The sequence below is a fragment of the Triturus cristatus genome, chromosome 1_2 (genome assembly GCF_964204655.1).
Source record: "Triturus cristatus chromosome 1_2, aTriCri1.1, whole genome shotgun sequence".
NCBI classification, from domain to species: Eukaryota; Metazoa; Chordata; class Amphibia; order Caudata; family Salamandridae; genus Triturus; species Triturus cristatus.
The window spans coordinates 1106243527-1106266005 of NC_140580.1; the positions used below are offsets into that span (position 1 = coordinate 1106243527).

General features: G+C 48.1%; 1 protein-coding gene across 4 annotated transcripts in view; it reads right to left on the reverse strand.

Moving 5' to 3' along the window:
- Positions 1–22479, reverse strand: part of DENND1A (DENN domain containing 1A) — a 1317400-nt gene that overhangs the window by 225711 nt on the left and 1069210 nt on the right. The window lies entirely within an intron of this gene.

A 22479-nucleotide genomic window follows, 5' to 3' on the forward strand; every position in this document is an offset into this window, starting at 1 on the left:
GCCCCCACTCACCACAACACATACTGAATGCAGTTAAAGGCAATATTGGTACAAGGCTTTTCAGAGCTCCAGGGAAAGTCGCATGTTACCTCCTGGAGCGCTTCCATGCACTGAAAAAGTGTGTTTTTACAGGAATTGAAAAGTCATTTAGTGCCACTACTAGGTGAGGTCCAAATGCTGCCCTTTCCAGGCCTTAAGAAAGTATCAATCGTTGTTGGAGTCAGTCCTGTTTGATACCATCGTTTTGTTCTATAAACCATTTGCAAATACAGTATATTAAAAGAAAAAGTCCACAATCACTTTAGTGCCACCACTTTGAAAGCAACCACAGGCCTCCCACGAGCCGGCACTTACAATGAGCTGAGCTTTCCTCAATTCGAATCTGAAATCCAGGGTTCAGGTAGAGTGACAGCTGAGACTGCTCTACGTCCATGTAGGAGTAACATCTGGAGGCACAGACAGAAGCTACACTCCCATGGACATCACAGTGTCTTTGTAGAGGAACTGTGAACATAGCAAACTGTTTTACGTCTGTCTATGGTGAACGTGTGTGCAAAGCACATCCTGAGAGGCACTTCCGGCTTACTCAAGAGGTAGAAGAGGGGAAAAAAGACGTAAGAGACATCAATTTTACTTAATCCATTCATGTTCTGTTTCCCTGAGGACACATGAGAGATGGGGGATCACACTTATGAGCCACTGAAACAGACTTTTATGCGCAAGTAATATGGCGCAATGAAACAAAGTGCGTAAATTCACATCGAGAAGATTCCAGGCAGCTTTCCGCATGGCCTCAACCGCTAAGGATACCACAAGACGTGTTATGCAGAACACTGTTACCAGTGTTGAGTTAAAATAATGGCGCCCAGGTAACATGCCCATCTTTCTACAATAGTGGTGCTCATTAGTTTTTTTTTTGTGTGTGTGTGAAGGGATGAGGAAATGAAGCAGAAATAACAGCCACACCTCAGTGAGATACTTCTGAGGACGCAAACAACGTGCCTTAAAGATCACATCCACTGATTAACTGATCAACCTTTCAATGAATTACTGAATCCCGCGTGTGGGGTGTCATTTCTGGAATGGCAGACAGATATGTAGAATATAAAAGATTTACAATAGATTGAGCTGGCAGAATGCGGGAACAAAGTTGGAATGCACAGATTTAGCTACCAAATGTTTTTGCACCCTTCCATATAACGTAGGTACTCAGAAAAGGTACCTAAGAAATTGATTTGTGAGATCCTCTGCCACAGAATCCAGAGCTACCAACCTTTACACCCAGGAGGAGCTCGGTGCACTGCAGCACTGGCTGGATGGATGACTGGAAGAGGGGTCTGGGTTTAGCAGGAGCAGGCATTGGGACCCCATTGAACATGCACACGGGGGAGGGGAGTCGCACAAAACTGAGCATGGGATGTAGTTCCACACAAGTTCTATCTTATGCGCGGTGGCATGCCTGGCAATCAGCCCAAAAAGTCCATCTTCCAATCAGAAAGTGGGCAAAGCTTTTTCTATTTTTACCAACTGGTTATGGATAATCCTTGAAAATGATCTTTTTATTTCCATATTAGTTGCTTTGAGGGCAATTCACAACAGCTTGCAAGAGTACAAGTCTCCGGTCTATCATGGAGTACCTCAGGGATCGGCAATTCGCCCGATCCTCTAACATCTACCTACGACCTCTGATCCCTATCATAAAATCTTATGGGATCGACCTGGTTAATTACGCCGATGACACCCAACTATTCTTCTCTCTCGAAGTTAAACATGCGGTGCCTAAGAACATCTTTCAGGCGTGTATGGGCCAGGTTTCGGATTGGCAGAAGGCCATTTCCCTACAGTTTAACTGGGGAAGACAGAGCTGCTGTATTACTCTGCAGCAAGACGGTCCAAACCCCAACTGGGTGATTTCAGGCTTAGGCCTGAGGAGGATGTTATGGTGGCTACAAATACGGTTCGCAACCTGGGGGTGCTGGTGGATGAGGACCTACAGATGCAATCGCAGGCTAATAAAACAATTAGAATCTGCTTTGGTTTGGCAAGAGCCCTTCGGCGAATTTTACCTCTCCTGCCTAGTGAGGCCAGACCCCCAGTGGTTAGAAGCATAATTTTGGGTAGACTGGACTATTGCAACTCCCTGTACCTGGGTGCTCCCCAATACATCCTGCAGGGGTTGCAAAGGGTCCAGTCCATGGCGGCGAAACTGGCCCTTAATAGACAGCGCGGCTCGTCTGCTACTCTGGCTCTTGGGGACCTCCACTGGCTACCCATCAGAGACAGAGACAGAGTCAGCTTTAAGTCACTATGTATGGTATACAGGGCTCTACATAACATGGGCCCAATGGCTCTGCGAGAGAGATTCTCCTGGTATGTGCCAGAAGATCTCTTCGATCCGCCAGTCAAAGTCTGGTCTCTATTGGAAGAGTTAGGATGGCCAGGATGGGAGGCAGGGCCTTTGGTACAGCAGCAGCATGTCTTTGGAACAGGCTACCACAAAACATCAGGCAAGCCGACTCCCTGATGGGCTTCAGGAAGGACCTTAAGACCTGGCTATTTGCCAGGACTATGAAGTAAGCCTCCTGATTAAGAGCTCAGTCGATTTCTGCTGACCTAAGTTTACATTCATCAGGTCTCTAAGCGCCAGGATACCCGTTGGATGACAGCCGCGCTATATAAGCATTCCATACAATACAATACATTAAACAGTACTACAGGACTGCAACGTTACGTCGTTCAGTGCGCCTTTGTGAATGGCCCTAAAGTTTATACTAAATGGATAGTCACAAAGGTGATGGTTTTCATGGTCACTTTACTTGCCTACATTGTGCTATTAATAAATGTTGGGGTAAATGTGTCAAGCTGCTCTTAGAGGCATATGCACCTCTTATATTTCGCAAGGTTGTAAATGAGAGGGTTACTGCAGGACCATAATTCTGTCCAGTGGAGGTAAACAACAGAACACCAAGTCAAGGCACATGAGTACTTTCAGACAAGCAGACCTTTGACCAGCTGAAAACCTGTTGGTTTAGGCCGAAGGATAAGCAAGTGAATACAAGATGAGAGTAGCTTTCCGGACATGGTCCACGGGATTTTTCCGAGATTCTGGTACACGAGTCATCTATGCAAATTGGGGGAGGAAATTTAGCATTCCTACATTTCGAATTTCATCCTGACTCAGGAATCAGGCCTGCCATGTCCGGCTGCCTCCTTTGTCTTCAAAGATGCATTTAATCGGAAAGTGATGCTCACGTGGCCTGCATCATTTCCCCTTTTGTGTAATGGGACCTGATTGAGGACACAATTAAGTCCTGCTATTCGGCAGAAGTTAGAATTCTTAATAAAATCTAGTCAGACCTGAAAGGCAATAATGCAGCTGACAATATATCCTTTATGCCTGGCTTCGTAAACATGAGTTTCTGGATGAACCAATCCCGCTGACTGATCCAAACTTTAAACAAAAAGGCAATTACATGATCAACTCCATCGACTCAGTGTGGGCACCTGCTTACTTCTGCTAAACAGATTGGCCATTGTCCGCCGCAGCCCCTCCCAGCAGATAACCTGGGAGGCGGGACTTCGTTTTCCGTTATACCATGGTTATGACAAGCTCCCCTTACAAGCATAAATTCACCATGGGTCATCGAAGGACATAGAAAGGCTACTGTTCCGCCTAACGTTCATGACCAATCGCTTCCATTGTTTGCCCCCGCGTCATCCCTGGAGAAGACGCGCGCCCTCTGTTATTGTTTCAATATGGGGCATCTTTCCTGTGAACTAGTTTCCAACATATCTGTTGGGGCCACCCTTTGTTTCGCAACAGACGGGAAGCGTGCAAGGTCTGGAGGGGGGGGGGGGAGGGGGCACCGGCCAACAGAGACTTCCACAAAGAACTGGGGGTACAATCCCATCAGCTGCTACCTTGTATCAAGTTCAAACTCCCCCCCCCCCCACACACACATCCCTGAGATGGAAAGCTGGTTCTAGCAATATCCAATCGTGACATGAAGCCCTCCTCCCCTCCCCCCCCCCTCCTCCCCTTCCAATGCATAGAGAGGCTACCGAAGGGCAGTTCTGTGTTTAACTCCAATGACAGGGATGTTAGCACCGCACATGGCACGGTAGAAGATGATGGCCTAGTTAAACCTAATCTTAATTTTGAGCAGGGACACTGGCTTGTTCAATGCTTTAAAACCCATTACACCCCCAATCCCCCGCCTAACTTTAAAGAGCTGAGCTTCTTTGTATGCAGTATTGTTAACCCCTTTCTTGGGACTCCTTCCTGCCTTTCACAAACGAGCAATTCAAAAAATTGTTTATTAAGAATATGCCGGTGCCCTGCACATAACTTGACTTTTGTAGTAGGACAGTTTCATATGAACTTTCCCGGAGGGGCTGCACGAACCTTATCCCACGCCAGGCACTTTGTCCATCACAGTTCTATTCGAGTGAAAAATGTAAACTATTTTTTGTGCCATCAGTAACACTGTCCTAATAAAGCTATCATCCTTGAGTGATCCGATTTTTTTTGCTGTTAAAAGAAGAAATGCTCTTTTATTTAATTTTATTTTATCTTTGTGTTTTTAACAAACGGGTTGGCATTCTCTCCCTGCCTAAAAGAACCCCGCTTAAAGCTTATTCTCTTCTTCACTTATTTTTGCTTGTATTTCAGACAGATCGAAAATTAACAGATCATTTAAAAAGCAACTTACAGAAGACACACCATCCGTGATAATATACATCACCCACTCTGCAGACTATTAATGAGGCAGCCCACCAACGAATCAAAGAAGTAGATAACTGGAGTAAAGTAGAAGGGTGGATCCACAGGGGTGGATATTGACTGAAATCTACAATCCTGGTGAAAACACAATCAGGCATTTATGAATTTCAGTTTGTGGCCCACCCACCAATCACCAAGGCTGACCCTTCCACATGGGAGATGGGCCACCCACAGATTAAAACATGCAGTGGGAATTAGCACCCCCTGATGGTTCTCCGCAACCCTGAGTTAGGCCACCCTTGCAGGGTGGGAACAAGCACCTCGATTGTTCTCCGCACCCTTGAGTTAGGCCGCCCTTGCAGAGTGGGAATTAGCACCCCCTAATGGTTCTCCGCAACCCTGAGTTAGGCCACCCTTGCAGGGTGGGAACAAGCACCTCGATTGTTCTCCGCACCCTTGAGTTAGGCCGCCCTTGCAGGGTGGGAACAAGCACCCCTTGATGGTTCTCCGCACCCCTTAGTTAGGCCAACCTTGCAGGGTGGGAACAAGCACCCCGATTGTTCTCCGCACCCCTGAGTTAGGCCGCCCTTGCAGGGTGTGAACAAGCACCCCTTGATGGTTCTCCGCACCCCTGAGTTAGGCCACCCTTGCAGGGTGGGAACAAGCACCTCGATTGTTCTCCGCACCCTTGAGTTAGGCCGCCCTTGCAGGGTGGGAACAAGCACCCCTTGATGGTTCTCCGCACCCCTTAGTTAGGCCAACCTTGCAGGGTGGGAACAAGCACCCCGATTGTTCTCCGCACCCTTGAGTTAGGCCGCCCTTGCAGAGTGGGAATTAGCACCCCCTAATGGTTCTCCGCAACCCTGAGTTAGGCCACCCTTGCAGGGTGGGAACAAGCACCTCGATTGTTCTCCGCACCCTTGAGTTAGGCCGCCCTTGCAGGGTGGGAACAAGCACCCCTTGATGGTTCTCCGCACCCCTTAGTTAGGCCAACCTTGCAGGGTGGGAACAAGCACCCCGATTGTTCTCCGCACCCCTGAGTTAGGCCGCCCTTGCAGGGTGTGAACAAGTACCCCTTGATGGTTCTCCGCACCCCTTAGTTAGGCCAACCTTGCAGGGTGGGAACAAGCATCCCGATGGCTCTCCGCACCCTTGAGTTAGGCCGCCCTTGCAGAGTGGGAATTAGCACCCCCTGATGGTTCTCCGCAACCCTGGATTAGGCCACCCTTGCAGGGTGGGAACAAGCACCCCGATTGTTCTCCGCACCCCTGAGTTAGGCCGCCCTTGCAGGGTGGGAACAAGCACCCCTTGATGGTTCTCCGCACCCCTTAGTTAGGCCAACCTTGCAGGGTGGGAACAAGCACCCCTTGATGGTTCTCCGCACCCCTTAGTTAGGCCAACCTTGCAGGGTAGGAACAAGCACCCCGATGGTTTTCCGCACCCATAAGTTAGGCCGCCCTTGCAGGGTGGGAACAAGCACCCTGATGGTTCTCCGCACCCCTGAGTTAGGTCGTCCTTGAAGCATGGTTGGTAGGTGCCATATACATGAAGGAAGAGATAAGCCCATGCCACCTGGACAGTGGAGAATGTTCACCACTGGACACGGCAGACTGTCTGTGGAAGCACATAGTACCTTCCTTTAACCCACCCTAGCTCAGATATTCTGAATGAGTGGTGAAAGCCATGGTTTCAGCAACCAGCATGCCACATCACACCAGGACACAGACCATGGAACACCTGAATGTCCCTGATCCTTGGCCTAGACACCGGGTCAGTATTAATTTGAGCCAGTGGTTCCCGGTGCTCGGCATGGGCACTTAATTGCAAACACCGGCACTTATGACAGTCTGCCACATGGTGGCGCAGCTCATCTAATTTAGAGATTAGCACAACAACGGCTGTTTATGAATAGAATATTCATTAAAAATTGCTGTAACCTGCCTTCCCAGTCATTCCTTTAGCTTTGGGAACCTGGAATAGTCTGAACGGTCACACTTTTAGGAAAGAGATGGTGAGCAGTTGTTTTTGTACCTTCACTGTCAGCGACGACAGGAGCAATGGGTTGTGCAAGCTGCAGTGGCCTCCTGGTCAGATGCCTTACACTTATAATTTTACAAATTAAGCATTACCCCGGCTTCAAGAAGACAACCACTGTGGGAACACTGTTTTCATGAATATACAGTCACTACCAGCAGTGCACAAAGCATGATGGGTGCAGGCACTATGCATCTTCGTCCCAGTGACCACGCGCAGAAACAAATAGGGAGATACAGCAATTGTTTTATAATATAAACACTCAATTGAAATTATTAATTGTGTACAAAGATGTATTCAAAGAATCTCAGTGAGAGTGATTCATCTGTGCTAGAGAACAGTTTAAATGGCAGCAGAGAGGTTGAAATTCCTGCAGCACCAACTCTGCCTTTCATCATTCAAGAGTTAAATACATTTAGTAACATTGATTTTTGGTAAAAGTAGCAGCCATTACTGCAACACTTTAAAAGGACCTGGTATAACTATTATCAGGGGCCATGAGCTCCCTGAATAAGAAACGACCGCGTACAGTAGTCCACAGATCGCTTTCTATTAATTCCAAAATGGCAGACCAAGTGGGGTGAGGACATTGATGCAGTGGTCAATGCACATCTAAAAATATTCAAAAATGTTAATTTGTTGGATCTAACCAGTTACTCAACATCTGATACTCCGCCTCTCGGATCACGGTGTTCACTAGTATTTATATCTTAATACAGGCTTCTTCACATTAATACTGCCTATAGTGGACTATCTGTGCAATGCATTTGACTTTGTTAGCTTCTATGGAGAAAGTTTCTCAGTACAACCTGGTGCTGTTTCGAGAACTGATGGCTTTTCAAGAAATCCTTTATTCTCTTTCAAAACCGTAGGATTCCCCAGGAAGCTAATTACTAGCGATAAATTGTAACCGAGAGCTATTTATTTATTTATATTATGTGCATATTTGTTTATCACAGTCAAGGCCAGTCTAAGACTCCGGTTCTGACAGGGACCCTAAAGAATTAAGCAACATCATCGCAATCCGACAATGAAGCACCATGCAATGACACAGTGCCGCCATCTTCAGGCACACAGGACTGCTGAATGAAGTACCACCACTCTTATCAGGCAAACAAGCCCTATACGGTGTACTATGTAATTATCATCAGACAAACAGGCCTTATCCAATCTACGAATATGGATTTCAGTCGAACAGAAACTTACACACTTCAACAATAGGATTAGCGGCACTTTAAGCATCATTAGGCAAACAACCTTAAACGGTTATCATCAGGCAAACAGGTTTTACACAATTCCACAATCCAATACCAACAAGACCATGGGCAACTTATAACACAATTATAATCAGGCAAACAAGCATTAAAGAATCAAAACACAACTCTACCATCAGACAAAAAGCCTCCAAAAATGAAACAATAAATCACCAGCATAAAGCAACCATATCTTACACAATTCAGAAATACAACTATAAGGCAAAAAGAGTGTAGAACCAATGATACAATTATTATCAGGGATTAATACTTATGTTGTGGTGGAGGCAGCTTGGAAACTATTCTAAGCCTGCGTTGAGTGCGGAGAAGGATGCTTGCTTCCCCGCAGGTCTTTTAACTAGGGATCCTGTTATTTTTCCCCTCCATTGTTTGTCACTTGCTTTACATGTCTGCTGGCATTATGCTAGTGTATGTGGTGAAGGCAGGATTCTTTAAAATGCATGCATGCGGATTAGGGTCAGGCCCCGCGTATCAGTAATGCAGGCGGCTCGCCTGCGCGGCGGCGGCGGCACAGCCGCCCCACCAGAAGTGAGATGCCTTAATTGAGACATGCTGTCAAAGTGACAAACACATTTGCATACAGTCTATTTATTTTGCCTGGAAAGGTCCGCTGTCTGCTGTTGGTTGAACATCCATAATCAGCTGCCTGTAAGTGAGTCGGCAGCAAGCTGTCCTGCCGGGGTAGCGTCTTCCTCATTACATGACAGATTATCTAAAGGGGGGATGGGCCCGGGATCCAACCGCAATCTGCATGTTAACCGTCTCCGCGAATCACCCTCAGCTCATGGGCGTTTCTAACCACAGCCCTCCTCTTTCAAGGCAGACAAACTTTCCTGTTGTCAGTGATGGAGGGATAGCCTGGCAGAGTCCCTTGTAATTGCATTTTTAGAAATATTAATGTATGTGTAACATGCATAGCTGAAGCATGCTTGGAGATTCCATACATCACAGGACAGAAGCAGCTAATAAATAACACACAATATATACAGTGTCAAGAAATGCACTGTGTTTAAATATTTAGCTATCATTAATCAACGTGGTGCGAAATGTATTCCATAACATTTAATGAGTCTGAAGTATTTTGCAACAAGCAACTTCTTTCTGTGGTGAGCTGCTAAGGTTGCCCAGGAGACAATGGGACCAGCACGAGGCTCCCATTGTTCTAAACCCACAAAGGACAGGCATCACTGGGCACCTTCTGGAGGCTGGCAAGATCAGCACTACAGGAGTTTGCATCCGAATGAGGGTCACAATTTGTCAAGTAATACCAGACCTTTCCTTGCACACATTTTGCCAGGAGCACTCTGTGTGGAGGGAAATACTGACAATTATAAGCCTTGCGGCTCAGAAGGGGCAAAACATGCAGTTTTATTCCCCCTCTTTGTTCGTGATAAACAAATACCAGGAGACACATTCATACAGTGAGACCACATCATCCTCGTGGGGGTCCCGCTAGGTGCAGAGTCCACGTCTTCCTCTTGGAGTAAGTGTGACAACAGAGGAGATGTCCCCTTCACTAAAGCATGAAGCCTGTAGTTTAATATGACTCGGGTCAAGTCCTATCTAAGCGAGGGATAGCTAGGATTTATGCTTTCGTTGTTTTGCATGGTACGAGTGGATACCATAGCTAGGGAGTCCTTTTACCCTGAGGAAGACCTTAGACCCTTTTGGGCTATTACAGAGTCTGAAACATGTTGGTAGTGGAGGGATTCTGAATGGTTACATCAATCATTGCATTTCATCGGAGGACCATGTTGTATGTTTTTAATTAATACAAGGGGCACTCGCTAATAAAGAGATTCCTTTGGGTATACCCCTTAGGCATTTTCTATTTTCTTTACTGAGAATAGTACCACTGTATTTGTCCTGAAATAAGATTTATAGGAACTCCCGGGTCACGTGACCCCAGTTGAGTCCTCTGGAGTGGCACTGTTCCAACCCCAGTGTGAGAGGTCGCCAAATGACGAAACATGCCTTGATACGTTAAGGGTGAGATTATCCCTCAAATATCTCTTGATGACCCTCTCCAACTCAGTCCTTACTGTGGAATAACAGAAGCAACTTTTTACTTCTCAAGTATTTATTGTGTTAATTAGTAAGCCAGGAGGATACATTTAAGTATCTACCTCTAAACTCTCCTACGGATATTAATTAGAAATATCACACCCAGACTTTTCCTCAAAGTGCTGGGACACTTCGTTTGAGTTTCAAATGATGCTTTTTATTGAGTGCGACTCTAAAATGAAGGATTTAGTGGGTGCAACATCATTAATTGTTATTATTATCATAACATTTTTTTAAATTGCAGCTGTCAGAAAAGAGTAGACCCATATTTGGGGGAACCTCTACCCCTTACCCACTTCAAGTGGCCCTAGCACTGTGACCCATTTAATCACTTCAGTGAAGAGTTTAATAATCTATATATTAATCTTTGAAAATGAGGTGAGGCGGCTGTGACGGAGCTCCGAGCGCTACCCCGGGGGTTACTGAAGACACTGATTGGTGGACCCCGCTTACACGGGTCTCTAACCTTCTTCCCTGTCCGCAGGATGAGTGGGATTCGGCAGCTGAAGATCAGCTTTTCCGGATGGGTGCTGGGCCCTTTAACTGGGAGTATCCAGATTCACAAGTCCAGCCCTGCAGTGACGTCACGACGCAAGGTCCTACTAACGTGGGTGGATCCAGGAAGTCGACGGACGGCGAACCCTGGAGGAGTGTTGGAGTTGTAGAGAGGAAGGAGCACGGTGAGAAGGAGAGCGAGGAGGAGCAGGACCAACCGGAGTACCGCAGGAAGGCGGAGGTGGAGAGGACCGCAGGATACGGATCCGGCGAAGCGCCCTGCCACGTTCCCGGGGGAGGAGCGTGGCTAGGACAGGTACGGGACCGGGTAGCGGGCTGGATGGGGAGGCGGGACCGTCCACGGTAGTCGGCGACCGCAGCGATTCTCCCTAGGCCGTCTTTGTGTTTAAAACCCCATCCCTCACGGTTACGGTTGCGATCACTGGAATCTTTTGTTTGTGGTTGTCACAAGGTGATCCCTCACTCCCCTGGTCCTGGTGTTAGGTACAAGTCCACGTATACAAAGCCTAATAAAGCTCCTTCTCTTTCCTTCTGGGGACCGGCGAGCGCGGACCTTGGGGAGACGTGAGACCAGACCCCTCCGTGGGAGAAGACGGCCCCAAGACCTTGACCGACGTATCATCACGGATCCCGCCCGGTTTGCCCGAGAAAGACTGACTATCCGAACAAAACGCAAACTTATAGCAATAAAACCTAAACTACCCCGACCCCGTGTTTCGTCTCTCCTTGGTCCCCCGTCACACGTGGTGTCAGAAGTGGGATTAACATCTCACTCCGTCTGTGAACCAAAGATGGAGGCCCTCGTGCAGCATCTGATTCACGGCCAGGAGAAACTCAGCTGGGCCGTCGAGAGGCAGATGACGTCCGCTCAAGCCGACAGAGAACTGTTCCAAAATTCAATGAAAGCCCATCTCGAATCACTGCCCAAGCCAGTACCGGATGTGCCCCCTCCTGTCCCCATAGAAAGACGACTCCCGTATTCGAGTGCCGCGGGGGTGTCCCTACAGAAGTATGCCCCCGGCGAAGACCCGGATGCCTTTTTGACTAACTTTGAGCGGGCCGCTCGTGCCTGTGGATGGCCAGAAGAAAAGTGGCCCTTCTTTCTGGCCCCGCTCCTGTCCGGGGAGGCTCAAGCCGCGTACCAGGTGGCCAACCCTACCGGAGCCACTGGCTATCAGACCATCAAGGAAATTATACTGGAACACTTGGGGCTTGATGGGGAAGCATATCGGTGCAAGTTCCGAAAGGAAAGAGGGGTACCTGGAGAAAATCCCAGGACCCTATACTTCCGCCTAAAAACGGCGGCTGATAAATGGCTGAAGCCTGACGACAGCTCCAAGGAAGAAATCATGGCTAAGATATACATGGAACAATTCCTAGAGGCTTTGCCCTTCGGAACCCAAAGATGGTTAAGACAGCACCCACACTTAACCCCGGAACAAGCGGTGGACATGGCTAAATATTTTTCTAGAGCTCAACCCCGCCTGGAGGCTGAGAAGATGACCAAACCACCGGTGGGAGGCCGACCCGAGAGAAAAGCGGCCCCTCCCGCTGTACTACCCCGTGCTAAGACTTACCGCTCAGAATCTCCAATGACCCGTGGTCCTCAGTGCTTCGAGTGCGGAGAATGGGGCCATATCGCCAGGATGTGCCACAAGAAGAGGACCGAGGAACCCATGGACGTGGGGTACCTGCCAAAAAGCGTCCTCTACTCGGCTGAAATGGGGCCGTCATTTTACGTACGTGTGGGGTTGAATGGCTTTTCCTTAAGTGCGTTATTAGACTCCGGATGCCGACAGTCGGTAGTCCAGAAACGTCTGGTGTTGCCCCAGCAGTATCTAGCCCAACAACAGGTCCACATACGGTGTATACACGGGGAGGTCCGACCCTACCCTTTGGCACTGGTAACGCTTAAGCCCATGAACAGTCCCGCTTGTACAGTGAGGGTGGGGGTGGTGGATTCCCTACCCGAAGACATCATCCTGGGAGTAGACAACCCAGATTTTCTATCAATGTTTAAAAAGTCCACGAAAGGCGAGACACAGGGAAGCGGGAGGGTCACATCTGGTCTGGTCTCAGCAGATCCGTGGATTTCTGACAGGAGTTTCCTTTTTGCCCAGGGCAATGACCGCACCTTGTTCAACGCCTGGGAAAGCGCTCACATACACCAAAACCACCCGACAGACACGTATCCCAGATTTATCATAAAAGATAACCTTTTATACAGGGAAGGAACCAAGGATGGGGGACTCCAGCTGTTAGTACCCCAACCTTTCCGGGAACAGATATTGTTCTTCTCGCATGCCCACCTAACGGCCGGTCATGCAGGGAAAGAAAAGACTACCAGTGGAGTGTTGCGGTTTTTCTATTGGCCAGGTGTTTATAGGGATGTTGAGGAGTACTGTAAGACCTGTGACATCTGTCAGAGGACTTCCTCCTATAAACCCAGAGCTGCTCCCCTACAACCCATGCCCATCATCGGGGTTCCATTCGAGAGGGTGGGTATGGACCTGATAGGGCCTCTTCCTCGTACAAAAAGGGGCCATCTGCATGTTCTGGTTATAGTGGATTACGCCACCCGCTTCATTGAGGCTTTTCCTTTGACCACCCCCACCACCAAGAACGTGGCAGACAAAGTGGTGGAACTATTCTCCAGGGTCGGATTCCCGAAAGAAGTCGTAACAGACCAAGGCACCCCGTTTACTTCCCGTCTCATGAAGGAGGTGTGTAACACCCTGAACATCCACCAGTTGCACACCTCAGTGTACCATCCCCAGACGGACGGACTGGTGGAGAGGTACAATCGTACGTTAAAATCTACTCTGAAGAAGATGCTGACGGCAGAACGCCAAGAGTGGGACAAATTGCTCCCCTTGGCCTTATACGTGCTGAGGGCCCAAGTGCAGAGTAGTACTGGATATTCCGCCTTTGAGCTCCTATACGGGAGACAGCCTCGGTCCTTGCTGGAGATAACAAGAGACGCCTGGATACACACGAAGGCTCCCAAGACCACCGTACCGTCCTGGAATATACATCCCAGCTCCAGTCCAAGTTAGGAAAGCTCAGGGACCTGGCTCACGACAACATGGAAAAGAGCCAAGCCAAACAGAAGAGATTGTACGATAAAGGAAAGAAATTAAGGACCCTGCAGAGAGGAGACTGGGCCCTAGTGCTGTTACCTACCAGCACCAGCAAGTTCAAGAGCGAATGGCAAGGCCCTTACCAGGTGTTGGACACAATCGGACAGACCACCTACAAACTGCAGTTGACCCCATCCCGAACTCAAAGTTATCATATCAACTTACTGAAAAAGTGGCTGGGACCCATACCACAGAACGCCCACTTCTTACTTCCCTCACACCGACAGAGCAAGTCCACGGTGGGAGACCTGGTGATAAATCCCGAATTAGCAGAAGACAAAACAAATCAGCTACTCGAGACTCTCCACCAATTTGATGAGATATTCTCCGATTCTCCGGGGAGGACCCCGCTCGCAGAACATACCATCGAAACGATACCGGGGAAGGTAGTAAGACAAAAGGCGTATAGAGTTCCAGCAGCCAAACGAGACGCCATTCGGAAGGAAGTGCACGAGATGCTAAGGCTGGGGGTTATAAGACCATCCACCAGTCCGTGGGCGTCGCCCATCGTGATGATACCCAAGCCTGATGGGTCATCACGATTTTGCATGGATTTCAGGGCGTTGAATAGCATATCTTCTTTCGATGCATACCCTATCCCAAGAGTGGACGACCTCATTGAGAAGATAGGTGATGCCACCTACATAACAACGTTGGACCTTACTAAGGGGTACTGGCAAGTACCCCTACGGGAACAAGACCGGAAGAAGACTGCCTTCTCAACGGACCTTGGGCTTTTTGAGTTTACGGTGTTACCATTTGGGCTCCACGGGGCCCCAGCGACTTTCCAGAGACTAATGAACGCAGTATTGTTGCCCTACTCCTCTTTTAGTTCGGCTTACCTGGACGACATAGTGGTGTTTAGTCGCTCGTGGGAGGACCATCTGCTCCACGTCCAAACAATACTTCACGCCCTACGCCAAGCCAACCTGCACATCAATGCTAAGAAGTCTAGGGTAGCGTTTAACCAGGTCCAGTATTTGGGGTATGTCCTAGGGGATGGGGTCATCGCTCCCCAAGAAAGGAAAATCAGGGCTATAGGAGAGGCACCCTTCCCATCCACTAAGAAGGAACTAAGGGGTTTCCTAGGTCTCATAGGATACTATAGGCGTTTCATACCCTCTTTTGCAGATCTGGCGTCTCCCTTGACGGATCTCCTCAGGAAGGAGTGCTCTTCTCATCACCTGCGCTCTCCCTCCCCGGACGCGATGAGCGCCTTCCAGCAGCTGAAAACAGCTATCACGACAGCTCCGGTTCTTCTATCCCCTAATTTCCAGAAACCATTTATTGTAGCCACTGACGCATCAGACACCGGGATAGGGGCGGTTTTGTCCCAAACCGATGACGATGGCCACGAACACCCGATCCTGTACGTCAGTCGCAAGTTGTTTCCCCGGGAGCGGGCCTATCCCACCATAGAGAAAGAATGCCTTGCGGTTAAATGGGCGATAGAAAAACTGCGCTACTACCTTGAGGGGAAGCCATTCATCCTCTACACTGACCATGCCCCCTTGCAGTGGATGCATCGCAATAAAAGCAACAATCCCCGGGTCCTCCGGTGGTTCTTGTCCTTACAGCCATTTGCATTTACGGTACACCACCGCCGGGGCCGGGACAATGGCAATGCTGACTTTCTTTCCCGAGTCTCATCTCTCCCCGAGCGGGAGCAGCCAGGGGGGGTGGTATGTGACGGAGCTCCGAGCGCTACCCCGGGGGTTACTGAAGACACTGATTGGTGGACCCCGCTTACACGGGTCTCTAACCTTCTTCCCTGTCCGCAGGATGAGTGGGATTCGGCAGCTGAAGATCAGCTTTTCCGGATGGGTGCTGGGCCCTTTAACTGGGAGTATCCAGATTCACAAGTCCAGCCCTGCAGTGACGTCACGACGCAAGGTCCTACTAACGTGGGTGGATCCAGGAAGTCGACGGACGGCGAACCCTGGAGGAGTGTTGGAGTTGTAGAGAGGAAGGAGCACGGTGAGAAGGAGAGCGAGGAGGAGCAGGACCAACCGGAGTACCGCAGGAAGGCGGAGGTGGAGAGGACCGCAGGATACGGATCCGGCGAAGCGCCCTGCCACGTTCCCGGGGGAGGAGCGTGGCTAGGACAGGTACGGGACCGGGTAGCGGGCTGGATGGGGAGGCGGGACCGTCCACGGTAGTCGGCGACCGCAGCGATTCTCCCTAGGCCGTCTTTGTGTTTAAAACCCCATCCCTCACGGTTACGGTTGCGATCACTGGAATCTTTTGTTTGTGGTTGTCACAAGGTGATCCCTCACTCCCCTGGTCCTGGTGTTAGGTACAAGTCCACGTATACAAAGCCTAATAAAGCTCCTTCTCTTTCCTTCTGGGGACCGGCGAGCGCGGACCTTGGGGAGACGTGAGACCGGACCCCTCCGTGGGAGAAGACGGCCCCAAGACCTTGACCGACGTATCATCACGGATCCCGCCCGGTTTGCCCGAGAAAGACTGACTATCCGAACAAAACGCAAACTTATAGCAATAAAACCTAAACTACCCCGACCCCGTGTTTCGTCTCTCCTTGGTCCCCCGTCACAGCGGCTCATGTAGAACTTGGTACTGAGTGGGCCCTCATCTGTAGACAAGCTTTCCTTGACTTGTATCCACACCCTGAGAGTCCTGCATTGATGGACCTGATTCATCATAAAAACAAAACACTTAAAGATAAAGCCACACATTAAAATAAGTGAGGTGCTGTACAGATGTCACGTTTGTAGATAATCAAGAGCGGATTTCTAATAATGTATAATAATATCACCACCAATACAACATGTTTGCTAAAATGTTGTAAAATCTCTCGTGTCACTTCTGTCCTTCCTTGATTCAGATGGCCAACATGGCTTCATTTCAGGTAGGTGAGATGATCGGACATACTGTTGCTTCGGTGAGATATAGGAGATCCCCTTGGCATCTTAATGCACGTCTTTCCACGAGTTGAATTGGGCCTTTCTCTTGCCAGTGATATTGTGTTATCTATATATCTATATCTCTATTCACTGAAAAAACCATAGGTTTCACACATGTTATAGTTAGCTGGACATTTTACTGATAAAAAACCAATGAAATTCCCCCGTTATAGTTAGTGCAGGCAACTATAACTCACGCGACCGCGATCCTCTGCTGATGCTAATACTGTATTTAGACACTTATTTGCCCATGTCTTCTTCCATTAAATTTTAGCTATACATATATTACAAATATTTTTTTTTCATAAAGACACATATGTCATCAGCAGAGGATTGCGGTCGCGTGAGTTATAGTTGCCTGCACTAACTATAACGGGGGAATTTCATTGGTTTTTTATCAGTAAAATGTCCAGCTAACTAGAACATGTGTGAAACCTATGGTTTTTTCAGTGAATTTGCAAGGTTTTTTAAATGCTAATTCCTAACTATAACGTGTGTGAAACCTATGGTTTTTTCAGTGAATTTGTACGATTTTTTTAAATGCTAAGTTACTTTACGCCATTCGTGGCGTGCGCGCCCACTTAACGCAGTTCGCACCGCACCGCGTGCCCACTTTACGCAGTTAGTGCCGTGCACGCACGGTGGGCACGCGGTGCGCTACGCGCACCGCGTGCCCACGTTACGCTGGATGGGCCATGTACGCACGATGCGCTTCGCGCACCGTGCGCACATGGAGGACATATTATGCGCTTCGTTTTGAAAGGTAATGTCTGACTTTTAACTTAAAGTGATCTGCCATGCACAAATGGTGCCCTTCGGGCGCAATTTGCACACGGGGTGTGGAGAGGGTGGATATTTTTTTTTTTTTTTTTTTTTTTTACCGTACGCGTACGTAAGCGTAATCGGCGATTTTCCCCAAAAAATTAAAATTGCATTTTTTGCCTTGGGGGTTCTTAGGGGACACCTTCATCATGGCTAGGTGGTTGGGAGCAGTCTAAACAGCCCCTTTACATGTTTTTTCTAGGCCTGGGCGAAGCACTACGCTACGCTCGCGTAGTTTGCGAAGTTCGCGCTACTTCGCACTACGCGAACTGCACGTAGCACAGTGCGAACACGCGTAGCGTAGTGTTGCGTAGTGCTGCGGTCATTTTTTGCTTGCTCGCGGTCCTCAACGTCAAGTTGGCGACCGCGAGCAAGCAAAATGACATCCCGGCGAGACTTTTTCCTTGTTCGAGATCAGCAACATCAAGTTGGCGATCGCGAGCATGGAAAATAAACCTCCCGGCGAGATTCCCAATGCGAGGAGGTCAGGTTTCTCATTGCGAGGGGTCGCGTAAGCTCGCGACCGCTCGCGATGAGAAACGACCAGTTCGCGTTGAGAAAGCTGCCGCTCGAGTAAAAATCTACTCGAGCAGCAGAAAACTACAGCTCGCACTGTGCAAGATGCCATTTTCAATGATTGCACAGTGCCGGTTGCTTGTCCGCACTGTGCAATCATTGAAAACAACATCTTGCACAGTGCGAACATGTTACTACGCAGTTCGCGTAGTGCGAACTTCACTTTGCGTAGCTTCGCAAAGTGCTACTTCGCGAACTACGCCCACCCTTAGTTTTTTCCTTTTGTTTTTCATCTTCCCCCTCAGAGTGCGAGATAGAAAATGGCGGCCGCCGCTTCCTGGTTTCGACCGATTCGAATGTTTACTAAGATGTAACAGCCAATCAGAATCGCGCTCGCGCACGTCACCGTACGCGTACGGTAAGCTTACCGTAAGCGCACGGTAAGCGCACCGTAAGCTGCCACAGATATATATACTGATTTAAAGGCTATTTTCTCAGGATCTACTGAACAGATTTACACCAAACCTACAAAAGGCACTTCCTTGACCTGTAGACTACCTCTCTGCCAAATTTCAAGTAACTCTGTTCAGCCGTTCGGTCTGTAGCTGTGTCTAAAGGTCCTATGGAAAAATGCATGGGAAAAACGCGTTTTGGGACCCCCCCTTTTTTCTCAGCCCCCGCTTGACGAATCCCCCTGAGACTTTCAGGGTAGGAGCGGAGCGCCCCATTAGTTTTGAAAATTTTGCGAGGATTCGTCGACCGGCGCCAAAGTTATTCCAAATAGAATGTTGCGGATTTCCTATGGAAACGTGGTCCTAACTATAACTATCTACTGGCGACCGCCAGTAGATAATATATAGATATATATGCACACACATATGCACATATACTATACACACACACACACACACATATATATATATGCACACATACATATATTGATTATTTCAGTCTGCATATGAAAGCTCTGAAATCTGATTCTGCAAAGACGAGAGCATCAAACTGCATTTTACCCATATTTTGCCCATTCTAACACTTGCTGCAAAGTCTTAAATCATTGTCTAGTCCCTCTAGATGCAATACAGGAGCACACATTTGGTGCTTCTACTTTGCTATCTGTTCCATTAGTGAAGCTTACTGAGCCGGAGTTTTAGGAACGATTAGCCAATTCTATCACTCTATGTAAACTCTTCCTGCTAAAAATCATCATTTTCGTCCCAAACGATGAGGACAGACTCTATCCCCCTTTATATCTCTCTTGTGGGTTCATTTCATCACTGGTTTCTCCCTTTGTCACGGTTTCCATCGTTCTCTTCTTTTCTCCCCCCCCCCTCTCTCTCTCTCTCTCTCTCTCTTGCTGGGGGTCACACTTGGATGATGAACACTAAGACCTGTTCCCTATGGGCCCAGCTTGCAACCACCGGCTCAAATTAAGCCCAGTCATTTTGAGAATGCACAATTAAAATCTTATGTGATCTATTCCTTTAATTTTGTGTTTTCCCGAATGGGATGGACCTCATGCGGCTTCAGTTTTGTGGGGTCGAATTATGGGGAGTTCTAGGATTCACTTTTCCATGGTCCTATTTTGTCAATAAACAGGATGTAAATCTAAAAATGAAATAAAGTTCTTAGCCCACATGTTTTATGGGAAACGAATTTTTGGAATACCACTTAAGCGCTGCAAAAGAACAACAAATAAAAGTGCTTTAGAGAAGGGACCAAGAAATAAAATGATTTAGCGCAGTGTGTTGAGACAAGTCATGTAGTTTGCATACTATTTAATCAAAACAGATGCGTTTGCATTTTCTGCACAGAGCAAAAAACCAAATTCAGCAACAACAAAAAATGTCGTTCACAGCACGGTAGCATTCCACGAGATTTCATAGAAAACATGCACGTATTACTTCATTCTTTGTTCTAATAGATGTGTGGATCCTGGAACTACCTCGCACATTTCAGCACATGCATTTTTTACATGAGTCAAAATATGCGCCAATGTCAAACCCTTTACTTTCTCTTTGTATGCAGTGTCTTTAAGAGATTTGTTCCATGCCATTTCCAGTTCTATTTTAAATCTTCACTTTTTCTCCAAGATCAGCATAGGTGTCCCTGCATTACATTTTACCAGGTAATTTACTGATTTTTACCTTCTCTGAATAAGTCTTTCTTAGAAACATGGCAATGAAAACCAATGCATCACTTAAGAATATATTGAGTGGATGGTGAATGGGTTCCTGCACCATCTTTTAGATAGAGAGGGGCATCGGACAGGGATGCCCTACCTCGTCTTGTTCCTGATGGTGATGGAATACTGGCTGCTCAGAAGTGATGCCCAACGGGGCGGTGCTCGATGGATGGACCGGTAGAGGATCAGGTTTAGCTGTATACGGTTGACTTACCATATATATGCATCACCCCAGCGACTCCCTTCCGAGAGCAGTGCGGATCCTAGATATTTTCGGAGGCCTCAGGACTAACTAGGACAAAACTGGGAGGGTAAACTGGACACAAAAATGTTCTTCCTGGCGCATAGAACCTTCCCTGAGGCCCATTAACATCTCCATCTCGAGGTGGTAAAAGACCAGTTGAAACACTTGGGGACGTGGATAATGAGAAATTTTGGCAGAGCTTGGGAGCGAAATATTAACCGGTTCACCAATGGAATAAGATGGAACCCGACAATTGGTCCAACTTACCGATGACATATTGGGGCGTAGCGCTCTCTTTAAAATGGTCACCCTGCTGAGATTTCTGTACAAGCTACAGAACCTCCCCTCCCCTCCCAATGCCACTGCATCTCTTCTAAAAACTGGAATCCGTATTCCGTGGTTCATGTGGAACGGGGGCCGATCGGGTCTCCCTCAATAGATGCACAGTCACAATATGATAAACGGCTGGAGACTCCAAACATTCTGGCCTACTACTGCGCCGTGCAGATGATCTTAATTAATGACTGGCTCTTTTAGGGACTGAAGGAATCGCTGACCAGACTGGAACTACAGCTCCTGGAATTCCATGCAGTAGACCGGCTGCTTTATGGGTTCCCAGTCCATAGACCCTGCCTGCAGACACCACACTGCCTATCCAACGTTGGCGAGCGTTGCTGCGCCACATCGGCTGGTGGCAAACACTCACAGATGAAACTTCCCTTTGGCAGGGTACCTGGCTAACCCAAGTAGATTGGAAGGCTTTGATGCGCGAGATCTTATAGAGATTTTACCAGTGAGTGACATCTGGCCCACATAAAGTCATTTGACCAGCTCTCAGAAGAATTTGAGTTACAATAAAAAAATCTAAATTTTTCCAGAACCTACAGATCAGACATGCACTGGGTCAACATGAGGACAGAATGACACAGGACTCTAGCTTTAACCCTCTGCAGGCTAAGGTCACCATAGAGCCGTTGGGTAAGAGTGGTATTTACAGTTTGTGCAAAGAAAATGTGCCGGACGCATTAACTCAATTGTGCAGGAAATGTGGTGGTGGACTTGGAGACCTGTAAAGCCCCAGAACTTTGACCATTTCTCCAAAGCTCAGACTAATCTAAATCAAATTCCCCCACAGACTACTTTATCATCCAACTTTGGTCTGGGTCTACTCTAGCGTTACACCGCACTGGGAAGAGATACACAAATCCCAGGAGCAGGTCCTTGGCCAGCGGTCCCAATGTACCCCAAAGTTTCTGTGCTCGGCATTATGAAGGAAATGAGAGGGGGCTGTTGGAGGGGGGGCAAGAGCTTTCTGCACTTTGCTTGGAATTGGGCTTTTAATTCCCAAACGTGTGATAGCCCGCAAGTGGAGTGATTCGAGGGCCACAGAGATGGCTGAATGGTTCAGGCGTGTGGTCAATGCTCCTTAGCAGAAGAAACTGTGTACAGGACAAAAGGCTGCAGTAAAAAACACCAACGGATTCAGCAACGGTGGCGAGCGAGAGAAAGCAGCGACGGACCACAAAATTGGAGACTAAGCTTACGGGGCACGGTTCAATGAAGCACAACAGAGGCTGGGGATTCCCAGCAATCTTATCTAATTAGGGACTGCTTTTAAATCCCACAAAGTCGCAAAGCTCAAGCACTTTACCAGAGAATCAGGATCAAGGACAGTACACATGGTGCTAAAGGGCAAGGAAAGAATGGAGGAAGCAGCAAACGGCTGAGTCAGATGGGGACCCACTTTCTACAGGGGCCGGTTCTCCAGGAATGAGCAACTGTAAACATTGAATTTAAGTCCTGGACTACAGTTCGGCACATAGCACCTGAACCTTCCCACAGAGTTGGTGCCCACAGGCAAAGCTCCGGCTGCTAAAGGGAAAGGGAGCAGTGACGGACACCACGACCGAGGTGTACTATGAGAACCTTGAGACAACTCTCATGTGACAGGGAAAACAAGAAGCCAGGCGACTTTCACAACTGAGTACTGTTGGGTTGAGGCACAACAACACAAGGATGTTGCAATAAAGACCAGCA